At 44.8% G+C, this 12,141-nt stretch overlaps 1 long non-coding RNA gene across 1 annotated transcript; it reads right to left on the reverse strand.

Annotated features, from left to right (window-relative positions):
• Positions 1 to 766: 766 nt before the first annotated feature.
• Positions 767 to 6,560, reverse strand: LOC139050122 (uncharacterized). Its single transcript, XR_011508799.1, has 3 exons — positions 6,425 to 6,560; positions 2,774 to 2,985; positions 767 to 1,839 (listed from the first exon to the last, which is right to left on the reverse strand). It is a non-coding gene; the product is annotated as an uncharacterized lncRNA (long non-coding RNA).
• Between the last annotated feature and the right edge of the window lie 5,581 nt (positions 6,561 to 12,141).

A 12,141-nucleotide genomic window follows, 5' to 3' on the forward strand; every position in this document is an offset into this window, starting at 1 on the left:
ACCAAAAGGTTGAACGCATTGTCCGCGGTCCTTTGAGTATGTGGCCGACTTTGTAAACCTCGACCATTTTCTCGTTGACTTTTTGGCATAGAGCGCGCACGTATAGTAGGTACGAGACATACGATTCAGTAGAATACTGAACTCGGTTAGCAGGCTCTTTTCTAGCAGCCAGCTACCGACCAGTGGGATTTTCAAAGAGGTCGCTGAGCTTCTCCTTGCAAGCATCCCAGCTTGAGATCTGGTCTTCCGTTGTCCGGAACCAGACACGAGGAGTTCCGCCCAAGTAATATAGGACATTCGCTAGCATAATGGTAGGGTCCTAGCCGTTGTTTCGGCTAACATGCTCATACAGGCTGAGCCAGTCCTCAACGTCGACATTATCTTGGCCGGATAATATGCCAGGATCGAAGGGATTGGTGACTGTAACGTACGTTGTTGCCGGGGTCGTAGGAGCAGAAGGATACGAGGTGTCGTCACTGGGTGCCATGGCGGAAAGGAGGACGCTGCGGCCGCTGTGGAGCTTCGTGGCGAAGACGGTGAACGGCACCCTCCACCAAAATGTTACGCGAACGAAGGACTAAGACTGGAGACTATTTACAAAGTTTATTTACAAAGGATAACTGCAGCGCTGGCCAGTTTAGCCGACAGCTTGACAGCCAGAGAGCGTTGCATCGGCCACAAGAAACAAACGTAATGTGCATGTATCAACAGTGACAGGGTGAGCGCTCGATTATCGGAATTATCCTCTCTGGGGTTGTGTTATCGAAGCTAAAGTCATTATTATTCGACTTTCACCAATTATCCCAAGAGGAAGTACCACAGTTTAAGCCCGTTATTCTTAACGCATAACACGTAGTACTGTTTTTCATGCTATTGAAGCGAGCATTCAGCTGTGTGAAGTTCGGCAAGCAAATCAGTTAATAATTATTGCAATGCTAAGATTTGCTTGCTCAAATACCAATTGGGCGTGTTTCTTTTTTTTTTGGGGGGGGGGAGCAACGTAGGTTTCATAGGTATAAATAAAATTGAGGGTCTTCCTAATATGTTTTCCTAGGTAACTGTGGCTGGACACTATACCAGCCTAAACATTTACTTTTGCTTTTTTATTGTTCGGCAATGCCTTAGGTTTTCACCACCGTCGATCTGCGCGAACATCGGCGCATGATGATTTAGAGCACGATCATCGTATAAATAAACCCTTTGCGCGGTCATTCGCTTAAGTTGGACTGAAGGTGTCCTTCGCAGTGCCCGTTTTTCACTTTCCGTGGCAATGTAGCCTGCGCCATATTTCAGCATCGTGTGCAGAACATTTAGTGCGGAAGCTTTACAGCAGAACCAACCGCAGCAGTAGTCCTACTTGAACTCAAACTCGTCTTTCTTTACTTTTTTTTTCCTAGTCTTTCACTCCACTGATACAGTTCTTAAGGAGCTAAAACCGGATTCGATGTAGCAGCGACCACTTGGCTTCTCTGCTGTTCGCTCACTCCACTGATGAACTCTCCTTCCGCCTTGCTAACATAGACCTGCAGTGAGACTTCCTTGAATACCGCAACTTCGCACCCCCTACAACCCTTGCACACAGCCGGTGGCGTCTCCCACAACGTTCCTCGCGTGTTCGTTTCCGCTTGAAAGCAAGCCCCAGAGTGGAAGGTCTGAGCGAAAGCGCTCGCTAGTTGGATGCAGTGTGAGCGGTTTTGGAGCACCCTGCACGTTGCTATGTTTTCGTGTATGCGAGCATTTATTTAGAGCAGCTATCCCGTCGGCAACCTAATCGATGCTTACAGCTGCTCCTTTTCATTTGCCGTCGTGTTCTTCACTGGTCCCAGCGTGGCACTGCATCTAAAAAACACAATTCGATTATTGTTCCGCCTATAATAAAGACCACGTTCAGCAGGAGTTACATGTGTGTTATCACAAAGGAGAGCTTTCTAAAAGCACCAACACATACGCAGATCCGCAGCCGATTAGAACACAAACAAGCGCGCATAGTTAAGCAAACAAGTTCAAGTACGCAACAAACACTAGTAGTTCACACCGAACCTTTGCCGATGAGTTCATCGACGCAACTACAAACCATACATACGCCAGGCTTCAAGGTGCATGAGACCTATACGTAATGTATCGTATATTTAAGGTCTTTTGAACTCATGGACGAAGATTCAAGAAAACTCAAAAATATTCATATTTGTCGGGATGATTTTGAAACGCATTATGCTGTTCTCGGTAACCCTGCTATTGCCTTTGTGAAATTTTTTTAAAGGAAGAATGGTCGACAATGTATGAGCATTCATTCGGCCTTCAATGTACGCCATGTACTCAGGAAGATGGTAGTGCTTGCACACGGTAGTGCACCCAACGCTCCCGTCCATACCACCTTTCAAGGATGTATTCCCGAAAACTTCTTAAGCTGGAATTGTTGGTGAGAGAAAATTTCCACCAATGCTGATATTCGACATATCATTATTGAAGTTGGCTGGCCATGGGCAAAGAGCGTTTACGAACAAAAAATGTTGTTTATTAGATATCAGCTTTCTTTCACATGTCGTCGAACGCACGCGAAGAAAATTCGTCATTCTAATTTACGACATCATTAAACTAACAACCCGGATTAGACTTTCTCTGTAAGCGTGCATTGAAACAAGAAGCGCCAATGCTATGAAGGAAATAGTGTGAGAACGCGAAAATTGCTCACCATAAATGCACTCAACTATCAATGCGCGGAGTGGTAAGCTCATAAAGAAAACACAAAATATTGCGAGAACGAAAACTTTACCGGGAAATTCTGGCATATGGAGCTCGTGAAAAGGTGGAAGCCTGCGTAAAATAAGGCGAAAGTCGACCCCGCTGTGCGGGCCCTGGCGGCAGCAACAAAAGCAGCTAAGCTCTGCGCGCCAGCAGAGGCGTATGCGAGCGAGCACCCCCGCTCCAGGAACTCGACGCAGCGCTAGCAGCGAGCCTTGCCTCTCCTCAGTGCCAACTCCCGATCTGCAAGATTAACGAGGCATCCCATTAGGCGTCCCGCGTCCGACGCCGGCTCCAATTACGGATTGCCGCCCCTGTGTATACAGTGCACTACTCTGCGTACCTTTGCGCCGCTCTGCGTCCCTCGCTTCACGGTGCCAACTCCCTTTCCAGCACCACCTCCACTACGCGCACGCTGTCTTGTCGAGTCTTAACTCCCGCTGGCCGTTTCTCCTTTTTCTCTCGTCTTTGCTTCGGTATTCACTGGTTCATTCCGGGTGTTTACGTTTAGGCCCTGCCTCGTCGCGGAACGCACCACGCGTCTGATGCTGCGAAGAGGTTCGTTGGAGGCAGCCACGCTGGCGAATGAACGGAGCAGCATAAAATTACGGCTTGGTCACTGGTGTGATTTAATAAGAGGTACTTGAAAATTCAGCAGTTAAGACGCGCCGTGCGCTTAAAGAGGCCTGTCTGCTAAGCCTAATTTGTTTTTTTTTTTTTCGGACAAGCTTGCCTTTTCAGTTCTACTACTTTCACTCTCGTGCTCACCAGAATACGTCTTTCGCGGTTTTAGTGAAAAAGAATAGGGGAAGCCCACACAAATTCCTTTTACCAGGTCAGGTGGGTCATTTAATATTGACATTTAAGTTAGGTATACTTATATGTATACTTGTATGTGCTAGTATGTAACTTCCTTATGTAATATAGAAAGCCAACAAGGACACCGAGGCGAAATTACGCAACGAGGAAATTACGGGCAATACTGTTACCACGAGCTTCCACGTCGCCGTCTTCCCTTCGAATTTCGGGACATTCATAAAGATGGCCTGGAATCCGGCATCATTGATGCCTTCAGGTAGCATGTGTGGGTTTATTCACAAGTTCTTTTCGCCCGTAATGATCACGTACACGTGGCGCCTGCGGCAGAAAAGGTGTTCCACATCGGCCGCCAAGGCTTGTGAGTGGTGTAACCCTGGCTAACACACCCAGGGTTAGTTCTAGTAGACTAACATAAACCCCAAGAATGTGCCTCATGATCCGAAATTGGTTGGCACATAAAACCCCATAATGTAATTAGCTTTTCTTTAATACCGAGAGAGCATTGGTAAGAGCATCATTCGCGTAATGCGAAGACGTTGGTTCGTGCGCAACCTGCGGCCAGTTGTTTTTTCATCCACTCTCATTTCCATTGACTTAACATTTCTTTCATTCCATTAATATGCACAAGTAATTTGCCCTATGCCGTTCCTGGTGTCTGTGTTTCTTGGCTTCTTTTGATAAGACGAATAAAATCCCTTTCTTCTCCTGCTTGTGTAATAGCAATTCGCTTTAAATCAGAACTATTGCACGTCCTTAGGCGACTGCTGGATCTTGGGCGTGTTGGTATTTGAACTTTGATAACATTTCAGCGCTGGCGAGCAAGAACGTAGACAACACAATGAGCTGTCACCGTCTCCCTGTTGCCCAGGTGCGCAAGCGCTAAAATGTTATGCTAGAGCAAAGTGCCAGGTTTGGTGCCTAGTTTTTTTTTCATGATTCCACGAACGTGTTAACTTTTTAGGAAGTGGCATTTCATTCCCGCGTGCTGCCTCTTACACCGGAACGCCGGAGCCGTACAAGCATGTTTTTTTTTATTTGTGTGTGCAACCATCTTCACTGCACACGCAAGTTTCGCACACAATAATCTGGCTAAATTTTTATCATTTCAGCGTTTTAAAGAAACTGCATTGACAACTTTTATATAACTAACAAGATTTTGACCGCACGATGAAGATTTCATGCCCAACAAGGCCCTCTGTCAAAAGTGAATCAGTACTTGCTTCAGACTAGAAGACTGAGAGAGGATCACGTACCGTGGTTGATGACGACTTCGCGCCAAGGTAACCGTTATTACCAGAATAATTATCATTGTCGGCCTATTTTATGTCCCCTGCAGGAAGGAGCCTCTCCCAAAATTCTCCAAATACAACACTCTTGCTCCAGCTGACGCAATCTCGTGCGTACACACTATTCCTCGTTTGTTCTGACCACCAAGTTCTCTGCCGTCCTCGACAGCACTTCGCTACCGTTAATCTTCTACAGCGATTATGTGCCCTACGCATTACACGGTCTGCCTAACTACATATCTTAGCGAGTCGAATATCAGCTGCGCCAATTGATCTATAAAAAACATGCCGTCTTATGTCTAACTGTTATGCCTATTATCTTTTGTTCGATCTCTCATTTCGTCATCCTTAGTCTCTACTTGAGCTTCTTTATCAGCTTCCAAGATTCCGCTTCATGTGCTAATACTGGTTTATTGTAATGGGTATACACTTCTAAAATGAACGTAAACAAACAAACCTTATTCAAACATCACAGTTTGATTAGGAGTGCGTATTAGCAGCGTCAAAAAAAGTTGAATGGCGGCGCGCGTGGCCCAAGCTTAAGTGAAGATATAGAGCGCACCGTCCAGTCATCACGATTGACAGGCGCGCACATCCAGTTCCGCCGCACTGCGCCATACCCTTCTAGTGAGAAAATTTCGCTTCTGTTCTGGTTCTTACATTTGAAAAGGAGAAAATAAAAAAATGAAACTGAAGCTAAAATATTGCAGTTTAGGGTGAGTTTTGTCGCACATCTAGATCACCGCAAGTGCTGTTGGCGTGAACAGCGGTGCGCGTGGTGCAGTTTGCACCGTCATCGCCCGCGAGGCTTGTGATGACGGCGCAAACTGCACCACGCGCACCGCTGTTCACGCCGACAGCACTTGCGGTCATCTGTGCGACAAGACTCACCCTAAACTGCAATATTTTAGCTTCAGTTTCATTTTTTTATTTTCTCTTTTCAAATGTAAGAACCAGAACAGAAGCGAAATTATCTCACTAGAAGGGGATGGCAGCAGTGCGGCCGAACTGGATGTGTGCGCCTGTCAATGGTGATGACTGGACGGCGCGCACTATATGTTCACTTAAGCTTGGGCCACGCGCTCCGCTGTTCAACTTTCTTTTGACGCTGGTAGTAAATAAAGCCTTCAACCGGCTTGACCGGGTCCATGCCCCTTGAAAAAGGCACACAGCGAGAGGAGCGCCGTCCAACTAAACGGTTTACACATTCCAACTAGGTATTAACAATACACAGAATATAATAACTACTGTCTAGTAAAACGAGCAGAACAACCATAGAGAAATGTGTAAGCAATGATAAATATCATTTTCAACAGAATATATATTAAAACACGACTGACCTCATTAATGATATTAGAATAACGTGTCAATAGCTCGAGGTATAGGATGTACAAAAAGATGGGTAATAAGGAACGCAAGAAAAAGAGCGACTTGGGCAGATTCATTATTTTATGTACCGTAACAGCTTACAGACTGTTGTGTGCGCAAATTTTCGAATGATATTCCGGAAATATCATTATTACGTCTTCACAATTCATTTAGTAAAGATGTGAAATGAAATTTCAAAATTTCTTTACCATAGTTCGTACGCCATACTTCTTGAAGTATATGTTGCTGGGCTAGTCGGTTCATCTTGCCGAGTAGATCATAAATATGGTCGCTTTCGCTCAAACAAGGAAGGACGGAAGGGAACAAGGGAGGCACCAACTTTTGATAGTTTATTGTCTATTGTATCACGTTGAATATATACACGCAGGCGAATGCGCAACATACAATGCAGCTTTAATCGCGCAACACCCTAATCATAGCCGGCTATCAAAAAAAAAAACTTTCTTTCTACTTTTGCTTGCAGAAAGACGATTTTTTTATAGCCAGCTGTGGCTACGGTGATGCGCGACTGAAGCTGGTTTTTATGTCATGCATTCGCCTGCGTGTATATATTGCATATTATACAACAGAGAATAAACAGTTGAGTTGAAAGTTGGCGCGCTCCTTGTTCCCTTCCGTCTTCCTTGTTTGCGCCAAAGCGATTATATTTATAATCTACTCGGCATACTTCAATTTTCATTTCTTCAGGTTTTCTTGTATTGTATAAAGGATGGGTTCTTTTAAAGTCCCGCCAAGCTATATAGTTAACTAAAGATAAATAAAAAATAATAAATTATGAGGTTTTACCTGCCAAAACCACTTCCTCATTATGAGGCACGCCGTAATGGAGGACTCCGGAAATTTCGGCCACCTGGGGTTCCTTAACGTGCACCTAAATCTAAGTACACGGGTGTTTTCGCATTTCGCCCCCATCGAAATGCGTCCGCCAAGGCTGCGATTTGATGCCGCGAATATACTTAACCAGTACGCCTAAGCGTGCTCTCTCACGTTTCTTAGGCGACAGGGGCCTGGACTCCCGCTTATGATAACAGTTATAGAATGGGTCCTTCACCTCGTTCCTCCTATTATCATCCCACATTGGGACCATTTTTTCCCCTCTTCCCCTTCCCGTACGTAGAATAGCAGGCCAGAAGCTCCATTTTTCCGGCCGACCTCTACATTTTTCCATCATTAAACTACTTCTTCTTCTTAGTACATCTAAATATGTCAGACGTGTAATGTCGAGCTGTAGGGACCCAACAATTTCACACTGATAATGTTGAATTCATGAATAATTCATCAGTGCCTGAGTTCGGAGCAGCTTTCAAGGCTTCTGGAGCGGAACATGTACAAAGTCGAACAAGTCTGTCTACGTACCGAGGGTTCGTGTGTTTGAACCCTCGATATATTCTTATGTAAGGAATATAAGAATAAGATACGCTTACCTGCACTGTAAAGGATGAACGCTGACGGCGCATAAAGCCAGTCGTACGAGAAAGTTTCTCGAATAGGTAATTAACATCATCGTTCCATGACAAGTTTTCCGAAATGTAGATTCCTAAAGGTTTAAATAAAGCAAACAACTTCTACTTCAATGTTAGTTATCCTGAGGGGTGGAAGATGGAAGCGTTCCTGACGCAGGTGGAACATTACAGCTTTACTATTTTAAACACTGATATTTTAATTCTTTTTATGAGCCCACGTAATAATTAGTGCTAATGGCTTGCTCGTTCTCTCCGCCAACTCGACACCTGAAACATGTGAAAAGAATAAATTTGTGTCAGTGGCATATATGATGTACTTTGACATATTATCAATATCCGCAAGTTCGCGATATAGTATGAAAAAGAAGAGACTAAAAATCCTCCCTTGAGGAACACCCGAAGTTAGCGCTTTTACGGAATGATAATGGCGGTTAGTGTCAGCAAATCGTATGCGATGTTGTAAGTATGTAAAAATTAAGACAATAACTTGCCACGGTAAACATGGTGCTCGAGTAACGAGTGACGTCATGTCAGAAGCAGATGTAAGGACGAGATCGAGTAAGGACGAAGTAGTGGGTGTTGCACGCGTCGGTAGGTGAACTATCTGCGATAGTTGAAAATCAGAACATGTGTTAAAAAATGTGGCCGCGTCCACGCATGTTAATGTTGAAAGGGACACAAATGGGACCATCTGATCGTGGCAAAGCTAAAATCGCCTAGAATAAAAAGTGGTGCACCAGGGTAGCGCACGGCAATCTGGTTCAAACAATCATGAAAATCTGCACAAAAAGTGGGACCCGAAATAGGGGGACGGAGGAAGCACCGATGATCAGTTAGAGAAGTTAACGGTAATGCAACACCACGCTATTTCTAGATTGCTACTAATATGGATAGGATAAGATTCAATAATTTCATTAATGGCAATGAGAACGCCTCCACCCATTTCATCAGTGCGGTCAGGACGATACACATTAAATTTTTTGTAACACTGAAATAACTACGAATTATATATACAGTTAGAAAGCCAGGTTTCCGTTAGTACGACGTTACGTTTCGCCTACGACGCGCGCTATAGCCGGCGCGGATGCAACGGACGCTGGGGCTTCGTTCAAAGCGGTGGACATTTTGGCCCGTTCGGAGCTGCCGCAAAGCCTCCCCGCCAAGCGCGTCGAGGCGTGTTTCAGTACCACGTGTCTTCGAGTGTGTGTGTGTGTGTGTGTGTGTGTGTGTGTGTGTGTGTGTGTGTGTGTGTGTGTGTGTGTGTGTGTGTGTGTGTGTGTGTGTGTGTGTGTGTGTGTGTGTGTGTGTGTGTGTGTGTGTGTGTGTGTGTGTGCCCACGCTTGTCAAAGCGCGGGAGCCGGGGAGAGGACCTCCCCAAGTGTGAAGCGAGGAGGTCTGACCGGCGCCGGCTCGGCTGATGCATCACCTTCTTGTCCCAACGTGTTTCTCAGCGTGTCCGCGCCCCGCCGTCACGTGTCCTAGCCCCGTGACCTTCCCTCTCACCCTCAACTCCGAGAGTATAAGAGCAGCTGCCCCCGGACACCAGGAGAGAGGCTCCGAATTCTTCCGTCGAGAAGCGCGCTCTCCCGTCTCTCCACTTGGGTCGACCTGAACGGCCGCTCTTTTGCGATGCTAGAATAAACAAGTTGTTCTGTTAGCAGTCGACTCATGCTTTGCCAGGACCTTCGGATGCTTCCAGTTGTGCCCCAGGCCACCAGGCCAATGCTACCCTTGGGGCTTGCGACCCATTTGCAACAACTCGTGCCAGCCGTGCAACTGCAATAACGGGTGTCAGCACTGAGGTTCCAACAACGAAAAGATGAGCACTGCAGTCAATAATTAACGCATTTACGTTATCTTTTTGGGGCTCGAAACTACGTATATTAGTACGGACGCACCAACTGTCGAGTCACCTCCCCTCATCCTGTCTTAGCCATTGCCAGAGTACACGTTACCCGACCGAGTTGATTTTAAGGACGGCTTTTCAGCCCTGGGTGCGTTAGGACTACAACTCTGTTCTTGAACCTTGTCTTCGACAGAGTTATAGTTGTAATATTTATTATCAATGAGAAGTTTGTTGTGGCACAGTGTGTACTTCGTGTTAAGTGCCTTGCCAAATTCCAGTAGTTTTCTACAAGCCAATCGCATCGCAGTTGAAAAGTCCTCACTTATGCTAATCTCGTCATCTTTGAGCAAGGTTCGTTTACAAGGAACAACCTCCTTGGTTTTACACGCACAAAACTTGACAATTATTGGCCTGTTTTTTCCCGCGTAAAACGACCAATTCGATGGACACGCGTTATTTGTTCTGCTGATAAGCACATCTCCAGTTTGTCAGAAACAAACGCGACAGCCTTTTCTTCTGACTGACTCCATGTCTCTGACGCGTCATTGGCTATTCCAAAGAATAAAGAATTATCACGTCGCGACCGATCTTCTGCGTCATGTAATCGCGAATGGGCCGCGAAGGAGTCATCTTGCATGCGCCTAAGTTAGCGGCGCGTGGCTGTCATTCCTTGCTCCCGGTTTTCAAACACAGCAGTTTGCTCTTCGACTGCACCTAGGCGCTCCTTTATATCAACAATTGCACCAGAAGTCATACATCAGCCATCGAATATTCCAGGCTAATCGTTGGTATCGGCGTGTCTTCCACAAAGTTCTGCACCATTCGCGTCATGCAATAAAATCAGATAATGCAAGGTTCGGTAAAAACAGACAGCGGATAGAACCATCGATAACTTTCGATAGCTTTCGAGTGTTAATTAGTTGCATTCATCCTCTGTATTGATCCCCCTATGCTTGTACCGATTGTCTGCTATATCTCGCATCTGGACCCATCCACTAGCCTGCGGCCATTGGGTCCAACACTCTTTTGCGTATGCACTGTAACATCTGTGATAATAATACTAAAGAAAGACAGAAAGAAAGAAATGCAGTGTACTCTCAGTCAGGAACATCCATGTGCTGTGCAGGACGTTACCAAATGAGCGGATGTCTTATAACGTGGCACAAAGAAAGCTTCTTGCACAAGTTATCTACCTTACGACCACCATGCTTAGCAGCTAGTCTCATACCCTCAGCCCTATAAGTGCATGCGTTTTGTATTAGAAATGTGTATGCTGGCCAGTAATGGGGTGCATATTTCTCTTAGTTCGTAGCCTCAATATTTTGTGAGTTTGCACATGTTCGTTTTATGTTTGTTCAATGCTTAGGTTTCCATTGTAAAATTTATTTTTGAAAAGATGGAGCCAATTGAAAATAAAGGACATTTCTACACTGTAATACTCACGTAACTCTAGAGAATACAGTTATGTTTGATTAAAAGATTTATTGTAAAGTTCATGAGACTCATTCTAATCAAATTTTATGTGCGTGTCAGTATGTGTCTCAAATTACTCAGTTGGTCTTGTGATTGATCAATAAAGATTTTAACCTTTTAAGAGAAAAGAATTTTTGAGTTACTCGGCGACTACAGATTACATCCAACTCACCAAGTATAAGTGCAGGAGCTGCGTATGAAAGAATGAAATTTTCCCCACAAGTAAGTATTGCGAATCCCTTTTAACGTCGCCATGGCTCTATCGTGTGAGTGCTTTCACACCATTGGGAAGAGTACTAGCACTCTGTTCTGGAAAAGTGCAATCTCTCTTTTAGGAGTACAAGCACTCTGGGGGAGTAGAAACACTCGATTTAGAGGAGTAGAAGTACTAGGTTAGGAGGAGTAGAAGCACTCGGTCTGGGCCACTACTTTGTAGAAAGAGTATTAGCACTCTGCAGAAGAGTACTAGTATTCCCTTGCCGTGGACTAATTAATACTGTCAGGGGGAGTTATTCTGTTCTCTTTCAAAGGGGGTCGATATGCTTTCGGAAAGGGAATGAAATATGGTGCAATTAGATACTCCCTTTAGGAGGGTTCTAGACACTATCTTTGTTTTAAAGTATAGCATTGAAGAAATTAATTTTTTCCCAGTTTTGTTTTTCCATATTAATATACATTTACGCACTGTTCACCTCACCTATGTAACATTTACCCTATGTAATACCCTCCCTAGAGGGCCTTTAGGGTTATTGTGAAATAAATAAAATAAATAAAATTGTGTCTCCTTGCCTGACCCCTTTCTTGATAGGTAATTTTCTACATTTCTTGTGGAGAAGCAAGATGGAGTCTTTGTATATGTTTCCCAAGGTATTCACGTATACCTCCTGTGCTCCATCTTTACCCAATGCCTCCAAGAGTCACCTGCTAATTCTACTGAATGGAATACCGTTTCATTAATCTGTAAAAGCCAAATAGAGAGGTTGATTGTACTCCGCAGATTTCTGGATTACCTAATGCATGACATGGGTGTGATCAATTGCCGAATATCTCTTCTTGGAGCCAGCCTGTCTCTATCTCTTCTTGGAGCCAGCCAGCCTCTTGGTTGGTTCAAGCCATGTGTTCC

Source organism: Dermacentor albipictus, chromosome 9 (genome assembly GCF_038994185.2).
Source record: "Dermacentor albipictus isolate Rhodes 1998 colony chromosome 9, USDA_Dalb.pri_finalv2, whole genome shotgun sequence".
NCBI classification, from domain to species: domain Eukaryota; kingdom Metazoa; phylum Arthropoda; class Arachnida; order Ixodida; family Ixodidae; genus Dermacentor; species Dermacentor albipictus.